The sequence below is a fragment of the Felis catus genome, chromosome A2 (assembly GCF_018350175.1).
Source record: "Felis catus isolate Fca126 chromosome A2, F.catus_Fca126_mat1.0, whole genome shotgun sequence".
Classification (NCBI taxonomy): domain Eukaryota; kingdom Metazoa; phylum Chordata; class Mammalia; order Carnivora; family Felidae; genus Felis; species Felis catus.
This window is the reverse complement of record NC_058369.1, coordinates 17,578,039-17,594,001: the sequence shown is the minus strand read 5'-3', so window position 1 is coordinate 17,594,001 and position 15,963 is coordinate 17,578,039. Positions and strand designations below refer to the sequence as shown.

The 15,963-nt window shown below is 42.9% G+C and overlaps 1 long non-coding RNA gene across 1 annotated transcript in view; it reads right to left on the bottom strand.

Annotated features, from left to right (window-relative positions):
* LOC111556228 overlaps positions 1–15,718 on the bottom strand; it is a 31,814-nt gene extending 16,096 nt beyond the window's left edge. Inside the window, exon 1 of the long non-coding RNA XR_891314.4 lies at positions 15,445–15,718. This is a non-coding gene — a long non-coding RNA (uncharacterized LOC111556228). The remainder of the gene's footprint in view (positions 1–15,444) is intronic.
* Between the last annotated feature and the right edge of the window lie 245 nt (positions 15,719–15,963).

Below are 15,963 nucleotides of genomic sequence, written 5' to 3'. Positions count from 1 at the left end.
TAAAAAAGGAAAGGAAAAGAAAGGAGAGGAAAGGAAAGGAAAGGAAAGGAAAGGAAAGGAAAGGAAAGGAAAGGAAAGGAAAGGAAAGAAAACCAGGACCCCTGGGTTGAGTTGAGAGTGCACTCCTACAAAGCCTCATGGGAAAATGGCCTCTAAAGGTGGATCTGTTAACACGTTAAAACTGCAAAGGTAGGATGGTGTAATGGGAGTGTCTCTATTACCCAGGGAGGCAGAGGGTAGGGAATCAGTCACAGCAACGTGAGCTGACCTTGGAAGGTTCTATCCTCATCCCCATGAAGTCAGGAAAGGGGCAGACACAGCAAGTAGCCCCTCCAGTGCCCTCTCTGCACACCCCCAAAAACACTCTTCCCCACAGTCTCAGCCTGCAGGCACTTCAACATTAAAAGAAAATTTGGGAAACAAAGGAAGGAGTCTGTACTGAGAGACGAAGCTAAGAAAAAAAAAAAGGGATGAAGCATTTGTGGGGCTAAATAAAACTTCCCCAAAAGGGGCAGAACCAGAGAACCTTAGGGGCATGTTTGAAGGACAAAGCCAGCAGGAACACAGGAACTGAACCTTGGTCTCAGTTTTACTCAGCAGGCCCTACGGTTTTTGAGTCTGGGATCTCTTAACATCCGTCAGAAACCAGCCATTTGCCCCTACAGCAAAACTTCAACCATTCCTCCCTAGGCAGGACATTCTATGAACCCCAACTGTCCTCGGAGTGTTTGCCTCCTTTTCCCATCCTTTCCTCCACCCACAACCCTTTATTCTGAAGATCTCACAACACCTTAAGCCTGTCATTGTGGAGACTGTGCCATCCTAGACCTGATCTCAATCCCTTTTCCACGAAGGAAGACAAAGGAGGGAGCGACTTCTGACTGAAGACTCCTGAAGCTATCTGCCCCGGCCTGGACAGAGGTCTCCTCTGCACCTCTCCCGTGATTCCCGAATCTGACAGTGGTCTCACTAAGCCAGGCCCGTGTAGTATCTCTACAACATCTGTGTGGATTTGATTATTTTTTACAGTTTTTATTTGATTTTGAGAGAGAGAGAGCGTGTGTGTGAGGGAAGGGAAAGAGAGAAAGGGAGAGAGAGAATCCCAAGCAGGCTCCTCTCTGACAGCATGGAGCCTGATGCAAGGCTCTAACTCACAAACCGTGAGATCATGATACAAGCTGAAGTCAGATGCTTAACCAACTGAGCCACCCAGGCACCCTGTGTGGATTTTACTAGAAAACAAATATTTTTTCTTTCCATCATGTTGGCCAAGAAGGGAGTGAGACAAATCAGGAATCTGGGCCATCTGGGCCCTGGGGATGTAAGACAGGTGAGAGCGGCTTTAGCAGCATAGTGAGGACAGATGTGGGTGGGTGGCTAAAAGGCTGGGCACTGAGATTGGGGGATGGGGGTGCTTCTGAGGGGCTGTGCTTGAAAGCCTCGAAACCTGGTATTATCAGACTGGTGGTGGGCATGGCTGGTAATCTTACACCTGCCAGGAGAGGGCCAAAGCAGCATGGTTATGAGTTGTAAGTCCTGAGACTAAAGAACTTTTGGGGGGTGGTTAAAGGGACCTGGGCTTGGGATTAGAGGGTAGAAGGAAGACATGCTGCAGAGTCCCTCAGATTGCAGGGTTAGAGACCCAACCTTGAGCAATACCTAAAGGTGAGGGTAGAAGAGGATACAGCAGGTTAGGAGCAGAGAAAAAAAGAAAACAGGAGAGCATGGCAGAAGTCAATGGAAGTCAATGGACTTGCAGAAGGAAGTAAGAAGTCGTCAATCAGGTGCAAAGACCGCTTCCCCAAGAGGACCATAGCTCGGTACCTCTCTTCTCAGAAGCTGGGCCTCTGCCATCTTCACGCTCACAGAGGGCATAAGGGGTCAGAAGACTGTCCCTGAAGCCCACTCATGTACGGTGGACAGATTTGACTCTCAGTGTTTCTTTTTTTTAAATTCCTTTTTTAAAGTTTATTTATTTACAGAGAGAGAGCATGCACGCAAACTGTCAGCACAGAGCCTGACGCGGGGCTCAATCTCATGAACTGAGAGATCATGACCTGAGCTGAAATCAAGAGCCAGGTGTTTAACCCACTAAACCACCCAGGCTCCTGAGTCTCAGCGTTTCTTAAGAGGCCACCTCCAGCTAACACTATACCCTCACTCCCTGTACCTAAGATTTCTCCCTGAGCATGTCCTCTGCTGTGTAATGAGGAGTGATATCCAGCTAACGCCTAGCCCACATTCCCTTACAATCAAGACTTCTCCCCTGTGTGTGTCCTCTGGTGTGTCTGATGGATAACTTGTTGCTAGGTCACACCCTTGCTCCTTGTACACCTAAGGCCTTTCCCTTGAGTGTGTCCTTTGATGTGTGCTGAGAGTATACTTGTGGCTAAAGCCTCGCCCACACACCATGCACTTGTAAGGCTCCTCTCCTGTGTGTGTCCTCTGTTGTGTGCTGAGGACTGTCTTGTGGCTAAAAGCTCACACACACACACAAGGCTTCTCCCCAGAATGCGTCTTCTGGTGTGTGATGAGGTATGATTTCACCCTAAAGCCACAGCCACAGTTTCTGCACACATTTCTCCCGTGTGAATCCTCTGGTGCTTCATGAGGTCTGATTTTCCCGTAATGCCTCACCTACACACTGTGCACACGTTCTCCCTTGTGTGTGTTCTCTGGTGTCTGATGACGTGTGACTTGCAGCCAAAAGCTTGCCCACACTCCCTGCACCCATGAGGCTTTTCCCCTGTGTGTGTCCTCTCACGTCTGATGAAATGTGACTTCCCACCGAAGCCTCGCCCACACTCGTGTTTCCCCTGTGACTGCCTTGTGTCTGAGTAGGTTTGCCTTCCGGCTGAAATCTAGTCCACGCTCTCCAAACTCCACTGCTCCAAATCCTCAGGTTTCTACCCTCTCGAGAACCTTGTGCGCTTTCCCAGAGCATGTCCTAGGGGCTGGCCTGAGTTGTACCTTCAACACTCAATTGCCTGTCTGGGAGCTGGGGTGAACTAGGGGAGTCCCCCTCTCAGTTATACTCCCAGACAAGGGTTTAGAATCTCCCCTTGCTTGATTGTCTGCTTCGGCCCCCCAGTGGTTTTCATCAGAATGCTGTTGCTGCCGCTGCTGATACCCTGGGCAAGAATCTCCTGGTCGGAGTGGATTTACTGAGTGCAAAACTGGAATAGGACGACTGCGCAGCTCATGTTGACTAAGAAATTGCTGCTCGCCAAAGGCCAGAGGGCAGGAGGGCCGGGGACGGACTTCTGGATTTGATTCTGCTGAAGAAAGGAAGTTCCCAGAGTATTCACAGGAAAAGTTCACTGGGTTCTTCCTTGTCTTACAGTTAAGATCTAGCCGTCAATCGTTCACAATGACTCATGTCTGTCTCCCCGAGATGTGCTTTACAGGACCTACGTTTCCATTCACCTTCTTTAAACTTTTTATTTGGATACAATTTCAAATGTACAGAATAGTTGCAAGATTAAGAACAATACAAAGAAAACATCTAAGCACCCTCTACCCAAATTACCTATTGTTAACATGTATATGTTATATGTGTGTGTGTGTGTACATGCATATGTATGTATATGTTTTCTCTGAATCATTTGAGAGTATACAGCATACATCATGGCTCTTTACCCCTAAATACTTTGATGTGGATCTCATAAAAGTAGGGATATTCTCGGGGTATCTGGGTGGCTCAGTCACTTAAGCATCTGCCTTCAGCTCAGGTCATGATCTCACAGTTTGTGGGTTCGAGTCCCACATGGGGCTCTGTGCTGACAGCTCCGAGCCTGGAGCCTGGTTCAGATTCTGTGTCTCCCTCTCTCTCTGCCCCTCTCCCACTTGTACTCTGTCTCTTTCAAAAATAAATAAACATTAATTTTTTTTTAATTTAAAAATAAGTAGGGAGTTTCTTTCATAACTGCAATATAGTTATCAACTTCAATAGATTTGACATTGATGTTATAACTGTATCTAACTCCCATATATATTCCAATCCTGTCATTTGAACCAATAATGTCCTTTATAGCACTTTGCCTGAAGTACAGGATCCAGTCTAGGATCAGGTATTATAAGTAGTTATTATGTCTCTTTAGTTTCCTTCCCCTATTTTTAGAGAACACTCTCATGTTCTAGAATACATGAAGAGCATTCCTGATGTTCTTCCATAATTAGATTCAGATTATGCACTACATTCAAATTTTACATATCACATCTTTTACTAGAATGCAAAAAAAGAAAAAAAAAACCCACAGCAGAACCTATTGTTCACATTATCCCAACAAGGAATACTCCAAGTAAACATCAGGGGAAGCTTCTGCTCTGTAAGTATCTGCAATTATACTAAAATTATCTTCTAGGCCATAGCCAGCTACACTGACACATATAGCTACAACCATTTGTTAGCATCAAGAGAGAACAATCTTTGTGATCTCTATGGGAATGTCCTTTGTGACTTTTCCTATGGGAAGAAAGAATAGTTGACGTAGGAATCACTCAGTCTGGATGTCCTCCAATGCAGAAGGCAATATGGAACGGTTGTTAAAGAGCATATGTGAAAACTACATCTGAGTTTCCCCATCCATTCACAGATATCTGTTAGAGGACTAGTGTGAATCAGCTTGTACCAGGAAGTGGAAGTTCAGCAGCAGAAAAACAGGCAGGCAAAACAGACTTAAGTGATGTTGGCTCTTGCCCTCCCACCCCCTCAATTAGTTCAAGATCTGCTCTGCTCTGTTTTCCACAAATCAGCACGTACCAAAATGTTTACCATTTGGCGGCACTAACCTAAGAAATATCAAAACTGGATTGCAATTGTTTCTGATCAGCTGAAGATGATAAAACATGGACTCTTGGTAATCACAGGAGACCAGACCCTTTACTGACCCTAACTGAAGACTCTTTCCTGATTAATAAGAGGATTGCTTTAATCAAATATGTACAGACCCACAGATTCATTCCATCCTATTCAGAATGCTAACTTTTTAGCTTTTATTAGCACAAATGCCATAAAACTGCCTTGACAGTCCTTTAACATCACTGATATTTCTCTGCAAACTATTCAGTAAAAGGTGTTTGTTTGTTTGTTTTACTGGTTTACATCTTTTTTTAAATGGCTGACTATAGATTTTTTTTAATTTTATTTTTTAAAATTTACATCCAAATTAGTTAGCATATAGTGCAACAATGATTTTAGGAGTAGATTCCTTACTGCCCCTTACCCATTTAGCCCATCCCGCCCTCCCACAACCCCTCCCGTAACCCTCAGTTTGTTCTCCATATTTACGAGTCTCTTCTGTTTTGTCCCCCTCCCTGTTTTTATATTATTTTTGTTTCCCTTCCTTCATGTTCATCTGTTTTGTCTCTTAAAGTCCTTTCTGATTTGAGTGAAGTCATATGATATTTGTCTTTCTCTAATTTCGCTTAGCATAATACCCTCCAGTTCCATCCACATAGTTGCAAATGGCAAGATTTCATTCTTTTTAATTGCCGAGTAATACTCCATTGTGTGTGTGTGTGTGTGTGTGTGTGTGTGTGTGTGTGTGTGTGTGTGTATACCCCACATCTTCTTTATCCATTCATCCATTGATGGACATTTGGGCTCTTTCCATACTTTGGCTATTGTTGATGGTGCTGCTATAAACATGGGGGTGCATGTGTCCCTTCAAAACAGCACACCTGTATCCCGTGGATAAATGCCTAGTAGTGTAATTGCTGGGTCATAGGGTAGTTCTATTTTTAGTTTTTTGAGGAATCTCCATACTGTTTTCCAGAGTGGCTGCACCAGCTTGCATTCCCATTTACTGGTTTACATCTTTAGCTGACAATTAAATAAACTCAAATTTTTTTTTTTTTCAGTAAGCTTCTTTGTTTTATGACCTGACATTTGGGTTGTAAGAGTTGTTATTATTACCATTATTATTCACCATACTAAATAGCACTTGCAATAGGCCCAGTATTTCACTATACAGTGCTTTTCATGAAAATCAAATTTAATCCTATTATCATTTAATAGGTAGGGAAACAGGTTTAGAGGAGTTAAGTAACTTATCCACAGTCACAGAGGAAGAAGAGACAAAACAGGGCTCAGGATGTCCTCTTAAACAAACCACAGATAACTCTGACTACTTAGCATACAAAGGTTTATATCCTACTAAATCTGTCCTTAAAGGAAAAGAAAATCTTCTAAGCAAAAAACGACACTCTTGTTGGTTTGACTAGGTCTTTGAAGAAGAGAAAAGAAGCCAATGAGAATTAAGCCCCTGACACAGCTGCAGTCTTGTGGGGGGAAAGCTAACCAAATCTGGCCTGTAGACTAAATCTGGGGGCCGTCTAGGGCTGCAAAGCTGCCACGCAGACATCCTGAGCAGGAGATTCACAGACACCCAGCCCACTGCACTGACTCTCTCAGGACAAAATGAGGGGTGGCTAGGTCATGCTGCTCCAGAGGGGCTACTGAACCCAGTCCTACCAGGACCCTCATCCATCCAAAAGGTAGTATTCCCTGGAGCCCAGAGAGCTCTGCCCTGAGATCAGGAATAGAAGTAGGGGTAGAAGGGGGTGCCTAAAGCCAATTCTCTCTCTTCCTTCTTTGTTTAACATTCCTAATAAATAGGGTTGTTCACTTTAAAAAATAAAAAGGCCAGGGCACCTGGGTGGCTCAGTCGTTAAGCGTCTGACTTCCACTCAGGTCATGATCCCATGGTTCAGAAGTTCAAGTCCCACATCAGGTGAGCACGAGCCTCACTTTGGGTATAAATAAATAAATAAACAAAACCACGAGCTCCACTTCAGATGAGCCCACTTCTCTCTCTCTCTCCCTCTCTCTCTGCCCCTTGCTCACTTACATTCTCAAATAAATAAATAAATAAATAGGAAGTACATAATGTTTAGAGTAAAAGCCAAGTTCCTCAGAGGGACCTGCCAGGTTCCACATTCCCTGGTGACCTATGGCCTGACTCCATCTATTCTCCACCCTTCATTGGCTCCATTGGAGGCACACTGACCTCTCCTCCTAAAGCCTTGCACTGGCTGGTTCCCATGTCTGGAGTACCTTTCTCCCTGACATATTGCTGGTATTTTCCAAGAACCTGGACCTGGACCTAACATTTAAGAGTTAATAAATATTTTTGAATGAATAAGTGGTAACAGCAGAGTTAATTAAGAAAGAACTAAAAGGTTAGGCAGAAGACAGATAAGAGGTTGTCAACACTGTCAAAACCTAAGTCTCCTATTTTTTAAAAAAAGATTTTATTTTGGGGGCGCCTGGGTGGCTCAATTGGTTAAGTATCCGACTCTTGATTTTGGCTCAGACCATGAACTCAGGAGCCCCACGGGCTTTGCAATGACAGGGTGGAGCCCGCTTCAGATTCTGTGTCTCCCTCTCTCTGCCCCTCCCCCACAGAGGCTCTGCTCACTCTTTCTCTCTCAAAATAAATAAACTTAAAAAAAAAATGAATTCTTTAAAATTTTTATCTATTTCTTTTTTTGTTTGTTTGTTTACTTATTTTTGAGAGAGACAGAGTGTGAGTAGGGGAGGGGCAGAGAGAGAAGAGGAGACACAGAATCAGAAGCGGGCTCCAGGCTCTGAGCTGTCAGCACAAAGTCTGACACAGGGCTTGAACTCACAAACTGGGAGATCATGAACTGAGTGAGGGAGATCATGAACTCACAAACTGGGAGATCATTAACCAACTGAGCCACCCAGGCTCCCCTTTAAAATTTTTATTTTAAGTTTCTTTATCTATTTTGAAGAAAGGAGAGAGAGCACAAGTGGGAGGGGTGGGAACAGAAAGAGGGAGAGAATCCCAAGCATACTCTTTACTGTCAGTACAGTTCCTGATGAGGGACTTGAACCCACGAACCATGAGGTCATGACCTGAGCCGAAATCACGAGTCAGATGCTTAACTGACGGAGCCATCTAGGTGCCCATAAAATGAATTCTTTAAAAAAAGATTTTATTTTATTTTATTTTATTTTATTTTATTTTATTTTATTTTAAAGAGAGAGAGAGTAAGCAGGGGAGAGGGAAGAAGGGGGGGAGGAGGAGAGAGAGAGAGAGAGAGAGAGAATATCTTAAGCAGGCTTCATGCTCAGCACAGAGCCCCACTTGGTGCTTGATCCCATAATCCTGGTATCATGACCCGAGCCTAAACCAAGAGACGGATGCTCAACTAGCTGAGACATGCAGGTGCCCACAAAGATTTTATTTTTAAGTAATTCTTTAACACCCAACATGGGGCTTAAACTCATAACCCCGAGATCAAGAGTTGCACGCTCCACTGACTGAGCCAACCAGGTGCCCCCAAAGCCTCCTTTCGATAGTCTATGTATTCTAACATCTCATTTACTATCTTGAAATGAAATTTATATTTAATGAAATATACCTATACAAGGAACATTTTTAAAAGAATGTAATGCTGTATCCAAAATGTAAAAGAGGATTTTAAAAAGTAATTTACAATAAAACTTCAGGCATTTCAATATTAATTTCTTGTCAGGACTACATTAGGGGACATAACAAAGCAATCACATGCTTATAGCTATAGACAGATCATTGTGGACATGACAGGTACAAACGCAGAAAGACACAAATGTGCCTTAATGATGATAAGCATGTGCATATTTTATTGGTGATAGACACAGGTGTGCTGAATAGATGGTGACTTAAACACTACAGTCAGCACTGTCATCGGTGATGGGATTTTTTTCATATTGGTGAACACCTCTTGGTAAATCTGGAAAGTATTTTCCCTCGATTTATAATCCATGAAAAAATTACTTTTTGATATTATCTAAAACAGATTTATATTCTAGATTAAGAGCATTACATACAGATCCAGGGCCTGTGGGGGAAAAACCAGGATAGGGAGGAAGAATTGATACAGATTTAAGAGACATTAGGAAAAAAAAAAAATGAAATGGGTGGATCTTGTCTGGATCCTGATTCAAATCTGCAAAAAGACTTTTTCGAGATGCTCAGGTAAATCTGAACATGGGCTAGGTATTAGATGATATGGAAGGTGTTACTGATAATTTTGTGGCATGTGATAATGATACTGTGGTTTTGTAAATCAAAATGTCTTTATTTATTAGAGGTACACTGATATATTTAGGAGTGGTACATCACATTATGTACAATTTGCTTTAAAAAATTCAGCAATGAGAGGAAAAAAGATATGGAGAGAAAGGAAAGGATGAATCAAGGGTAGCAAAATAGTTTAAAGCCTTAAATGTTTCAGTGCAAAGATTAAATTGAATCAGGCTATTTTAAGACAATGTTAACAGAGTCCTCAGAATCAACAAAATGTATCAGCATAGAGACTAAGAAGACCTGGTGAAACAAGATAAAAACAAGACCAAATCAGATTGGCAGTTGAAAGCAAAATTAAATGGATGAATCTACATTGAAAGAGACAAAGAAACCAGGTCAAAAGCCAAAATGGAGTACAATGGGGCCAATTCAGATTAGATGAAAAGAGCTCAAAACAGATCCAAGCCGTTGAAAAATAAAACAGACAAGAACTACCAAATTCTTAGCTATGTCAAATGAAGAAAAATCCTGAAAAATCTCCTGGCAGAAATTTGTATGAAACTCTGAAAATGTAACTCTTAAGAACTCAGGAATATCCCGGATAATTTTGTACTTGCCAACCTAAACAAATAATGTTTTAGGTTTTAAGTAAATGAGCAAAAATATGATTTATGATACTCAAATAATTTATGAAACACAAAACTGATGGATTCAGTTACACTTTAAACTTGAACTTCTAGGACACAGACGTCATCTCTTAACCACTGTCCTTTCCTCCTGGCTCTCTGTGCTCCAATCACACTGGCCTCCTTGCTTTTCCTTAAAACAGCAAGGCATGCTCCTTTCTTGGGGTTTTAGCGCTGGGTGCTCCCCTACCTGGAACAGTTTTCCATCACATTCACATATCTAACTTTTTTACCTCCTTCAAGCCTCTGTTCAAACATATCCCCTCATAGAAGACTATCTTGATCACCCAATTTAATAATTCACCCAGCTGCCTCCACACCCTGGCACTCTGGATCCCCCTTATTAATCTGCTGTACTTAATTTATACATCTTACACATTTTATTAGCTGTGTAGAGCTTATATTTTACCTAGCTTATAATTTACCTGTATATACCATTTATTATATTTGTTAGCCTCCTACACTAGAATGTAGGCATCGTGACAAAAGAAATGCCTTATTACTTTATTCAATGATGTGTTCTTAGAACATTGGCTGGCACAGTGTAAATCGTAAATAAATATATGAATGGAAAAAGGATGGAAGAGAATAGGTTGTCACCCAACTAGATTCCTGAAATTCTCCAGCATCACTTCTTTATACAGGTTCCTCTGCTCCAGGTCAGTTTCTTCCACTCTGCCTCAGTGAAAATCACAGCCACATCCTTGAATTTCACTGGTCCCCTAAATCAACCTATAAATTCACATTCATCACATCACCATCAATATTCACAAGGAGAACGAAACTTGTGGTCCTGAAGAATCTAGCTACATAAGAAATGGATCTGAGGGTTTTCAGGGTTGAGCATTACTCTATACTTGGCTTGGTATTAAAACATATGAGAGGCACAACTAATCCACAAAACACACTCCTTGCCCTGGAACACTTACAATTTCATTGGAAAAAACTATTTTTGAATCAACAATAAAACACATCAAGAAAGAGTTCAGGAATATGAATTTGACAACTCATAATGGATGAAATTCAAAAAAAGAATAGAAGACAAGTAAAAGCAAGGAAGGCAGCACAGAGGCAGGACTCATACTGGTATTAGGGATAATGAAGATTAGAGAAGGAATGAAGGCAACTCAGACTATAGAGGAAAAGGGGGGGTTGCTGAGGCTAGATCTAGAATGAACATTTGTGAACCCTTATTAAAACAGACTTCTCAGGGGTGCCTGGGTGGCTTGGTCGGTTGAGCATCTGGCTCTTGATTTCGGCTCAGTTCATGATCTCACATTTCATGAGATCGAGCCCATGACAGGCTCTGCACTGACAGTGTGGAGCCTGCGTGGGATTCTCTCTCTCCCTTTCTCTCTGCCCCTCCCCGACTCGTGCCCACACACGTGTGCATGCACGCTCTCTCTGATTCTCTCTCTCAAAAATAAATAAACATTTTTAAAAAAGAAAGAAATTCCTATTTCAATGTCCATAAGTAAATTTTTGTTGGAACACAGAAATATCCCTTTGTTTACCTATCAGCTGCTTTCACACAATGGCAGAGTTGAGTGATTGCAACAAAAACCATGTGGCTCACAAAGGCTAAATAAAACATTTACCATCTGACCCTTTATAGAAAAAGTTTGCCAAGCCCTGTCTTAGACTGCTCTTGTTTGTTACATCCAAAGTTATTTGCTCTGGATTCTGATCTGCTTTCCCCAAGGTCTTTGCCATTACGGAAGCAATTTGACTTTTGGCATTCAGGTCAGGGGCAATAGTCAGAAAAGGCAGCAACGTGTCTCCAGGTCTGCTTTCATATTTCTTTGATTCCAAATTTCACTGCCAACACAACACACCTTTCAATTTAACAGCTGGTCATTTGTTGTTGGGTTGGAGCCTCTCAACTCCAATCAGCTTGCAGCCCCTATGGGCCCATTCCAACTTGGACTTCAGCTTATCTTCCAACACCCCAGAGCTGCTGCAAAGGACTTGCTGATTCACACCCTAATTTTCTCTAAGACCTGGTACATGGCCTTCCTATCAGAAATCAGGTTAGGGGCGCCTGGGTGGCACAGTCGGTTAAGTGTCCGACTTCAGCCAGGTCACGATCTCGCGGTCCGTGAGTTCGAGCCCCGCGTCGGGCTCTGGGCTGATGGCTCAGAGCCTGGAGCCTGTTTCCGATTCTGTGTCTCCCTCTCTCTCTGCCCCTCCCCCGTTCATGCTCTGTCTCTCTCTGTCCCAAAAATAAATAAATGTTGAAAAAAAAAATTTTTTTTAAATAAATAAAGAAATCAGGTTATTGAAGGTAGCCATGTGACTTGCCTCACAGTGAAATGTGAGTGGAACTGGCATGTCTTTCTTCTAAACAACAACTTTAAGAGCCACTATGTGGTTTCACCTCTTCATCTTCTCCCTGTTATAAGTACTATAGCCAAGCTAACCCACTGAGAGTTAATTAAGATTAGGGTTAGATTGCTGTTGTTAGATTACTGTTGAGATTTGAGGGTCATTGTTACTGTAACGCAACCTACACAGCTCTTCTCCTTCCAGAACTAGCAGTAGTGTAGCGAGCATTGATTGAGCAGGTAGTACATGCCAGGCAGGCACTGTGCTAAGCCTACTGTTTCATTAATCTTCACAACAAAGCCATGATGTCATAGCTGCTATTACCTCCATCTCACAAAAGAGAGAACTGAGAACTGGCTCATAAGATCATATTCCTGGGCCACCTGGGTGGCTCAATCGGTTGAGCATCGGACTTCAGCTCAGGTCACGATCTCACCGTTTTTGAGTTCGAGCCCTGTATCGTGCTCTGTGCTGACTGCTTGGAGCCTGGAGCCTGCTTCAGATCTGTGTGTGTGTCTCTATCTCTCTGCCCCTCCCCTGCTCACACTCTCTATCTCTCTCTCTCAAAAATAAATAAACATAAAAAGATCATGTCATTCCAAAGTGGCAGAGCCAAGCCTAGAATCCAAGTCTTGGGTTTCAGAGCAGTTTCATTTAACCACTGCCTCAATAAATGCCTACCCAACCAACAACTGAATGAAAAAGCAAAGTAACCAGACATCTAGAATCCACACTGAAGAAGCTAGACTTTTTCAGAGTGACATGGAGAAAAGGATCATTATTAATCAAGATACGCTAGGTTATAATGTAGTAACAAATGATATCCCAAGATCTAAGTAGCTAAAAGCAACTAAGGATTTCCCCCTTACTCATGCTACAAGTCAATCACAGGTTGACCATATCTACAAAACAGACTGTAGAGGAAGAAGAACAAAAGGATGTATGGATGATGGATAGATAGATGGATTGATGAATGGATGGATGGATGGATAGGTGGATATGTAGAAGGGAGAATGATCTAATTATAATATATGGCAAATATGGCATCTCAAGTCAGTGAGTGAACAATCCCCCTTAATAATTGGTAGGAGCAAACTACTATCTACAGAGCAACTCAGTATCTATTAAAATTGCAAATGTGGGGTGCCTGGGTGGCTCAGTTGGTTGAGCTTCTGGCTTCAGCTCAGGTCATGATCTCACAGTTTGTGAGTTCAGGCTTTGTGCTGACAGCTTGGAGCCTGGAGCCTGCTTCAGATTCTGTGTCTCCTTCTCTCTCTGCCCCTCCCCCACTGTGCTCTGTCTGTCTCTATCAAAAATAAATAAAATATTAGGCTGATGCCAATTAAAACAATTTTTTTTAATTGCAAATGTAAAATGGCTTCTAAAACCATTAGAATCAGGGCACCTGGGTGGCTCAGTTAAGTGTCTGACTCTTGGTTTCAGTTCAGGTCATGATCTCATGGTTTGTGCTCCTCCCTCACTTGTGCTCTCTCTGTCTCAAAATAAATAAATAAACTTTAAAAGACTAAAAGTAAAATTTCATTTAAAAATATTGTCACTTCAACACAAAATCAATATTGAAAGCTTATCAGTAGTTTATATTCCTTTTTCCAATCATCTCTTCTAAATTAGGTGTGTACTTGACACAGCACATCTCAATTATGATCTTAAATTTTCAAAGGTTAAAGGGAAATGTAGTCTCACCAAAAATAAATAAATAAATAAATAAATAAATAAATAAATAAATAAACTGGTGGGGCAGAAGACATGAACAGACATTTCTCCAAAGAAGACCTCCAGGGGGCGCCTGGCTGGCTCATTGGGTGGAGCATGTAACTCTTGATCTGGGGCGGAGGGGGGGGGTTGGGTTTGAGACCCACACGTTGGTCTCCCCCTCCGCTGAGAGCGCAGAGCCTGCTTGGGATTCTCTTTCTCCTTGTCTCTCTGCCCCTCCCTCACTCACACACTCTCTCTCAAAAACAAATAAGCTTTAAAAAATATATATAATCTTAGAAATAATTTTTTTTTTTTGCATTTTAAGCTATATTTCCTCTCTCAAAAAATTGAGAAGTAAATTTTTTTTAAAAAGACCCCTGGATGGCCAACAGGAACATGAAAAGATTTTCAACATCACTTATAATCAGGGAAATTCAAATCAAAATTACAATGAAATATCACCTCACACCCGTCAGAACAGCTAAAATCAAAAACACAAGAAACAAGTGTTGGCAAGGATATGGAAAAAAAGGAACCCTCCCGCACTGCTGGTGGGAATGCAAATTGGTGCAGCCACTGTGGGAAATAGCATGAAGCTTCCTCAAAAAGTTAAAAATAGAAACTACTCTATGATCCAGTAATCACACTACTAGGTATTTACCCAAAAAATACAAAAACGCTAATTCAAAGGCATACATGTGCCCTTATGTTTATAACATTATTTACAACAGCCAAATTATGGAAGCAGCCCAAGTGTCCATCTATAGATGAATGGATAAAAAAGATGTGGCGTATATAGACAACGGAATGTGATTCAGCCATAAAAAAAAAAAAAAAAAAGAAATCATGCCATTTGCAATGCCATGGATGGAGCTAGAGAGTACAATGCTAGGCAAAATACATCAGTTAGAGAACGACAAATATAATATGATTTGACTCATATGTGGAATTTAAGAAACAAAACAAATGAGCAATGGGGAAAAAATAGAGAGACAAACCAAGAAACAGATTCAACTACAGAAAACAACCTGATGGTTATCAGAGGGGAGGTAGGTGGGGAATGGGTGATAGGGATTAAGGGGTGCACTTGTCCTGATGAGCACTGGGTGATGTATGGAAGTGCTGAATCACTATATTGTACACCTGAAACTAATATAACACTGTTAACTATACTGGAATTTAAAAATTTTAATTAAATAAGTAAATATGTGTTTGATGGGAAAATATTTTTTACTTCTCCAGTATTTCGTTACAAATTAATGGAAAGTAAATTTAAAAATGTGCGTCCTCAGTAGCACTCGCCGCAGCAAGTGGTCCACATTCACTTGTGGCCAGTGGCTGCAAGAGCGGAGATCGCAGATGGTCTCCCACCCCGCAGCGGCGGCGGGGGGGGGGGGGGGGGGGCAGGCTGGGAGATTTGGGGCAGAGACTTTTAGCACCATGGACAGTGTGCGGGACTCCAGAGGAAGGAAACCCCGTCCAGCTACAGAGCAGGTGTCCTGGGCACCGCCCACAGTACGCAGCCCGAAGCTACTGCACTTCCTGAGGGACAGCCTCGGCATCGGATAATGCTGACACCAGCCGGGTGCCTGAGGTCCGAGAGCGGGAGAAGGTAGGCGGTCACCCTCCTCTCGCCCGGTCCCTTCGCCAGGCAGAACCCCGCCTGGCCGCCGACTCACCGTGGTCCGCCGAAACCCGGAGCAATGCCGCGGGGCCCATCTCAGAGCCTGGGCTGACTTGAAGGCGAGGCGGGGGCGACAGCACGTCGAAGAAGGATCTCTGGGCCAACAGGGGAGTCAGAAAGAGGAGGGGATTCTGCCGGAAGTGCTTCACGGTACAGCGAGCAGCCTCCTGGGAAGCGTAGTTCGTAGTTCGGAAGCGGACCTCTCCTCCTGCAGTGACTCCCGCCTCTAGCTCCTAAATGTGACTGGGAGCCGTGACCACAGGTGAACAGTGCCGTGACCTCATGTGATCAAGATGGTGACACCACATGATCAGACCAATGACCCCAAGTAATGGGAACTATGCCCCACATAACCATGACTGTGACCACAAGAGGTCGGAACAGGGCCTCAGGAGAAAGTGTTGTGACCCCGCATGCTGGAGCCATGACCCCGTGATCAGGGCGTGCAGCCCATGTGCTGAGCCCCCTGACCCCACATCCTATGGGCTGTGACCACCTCCTTGTGCAGAGCAGT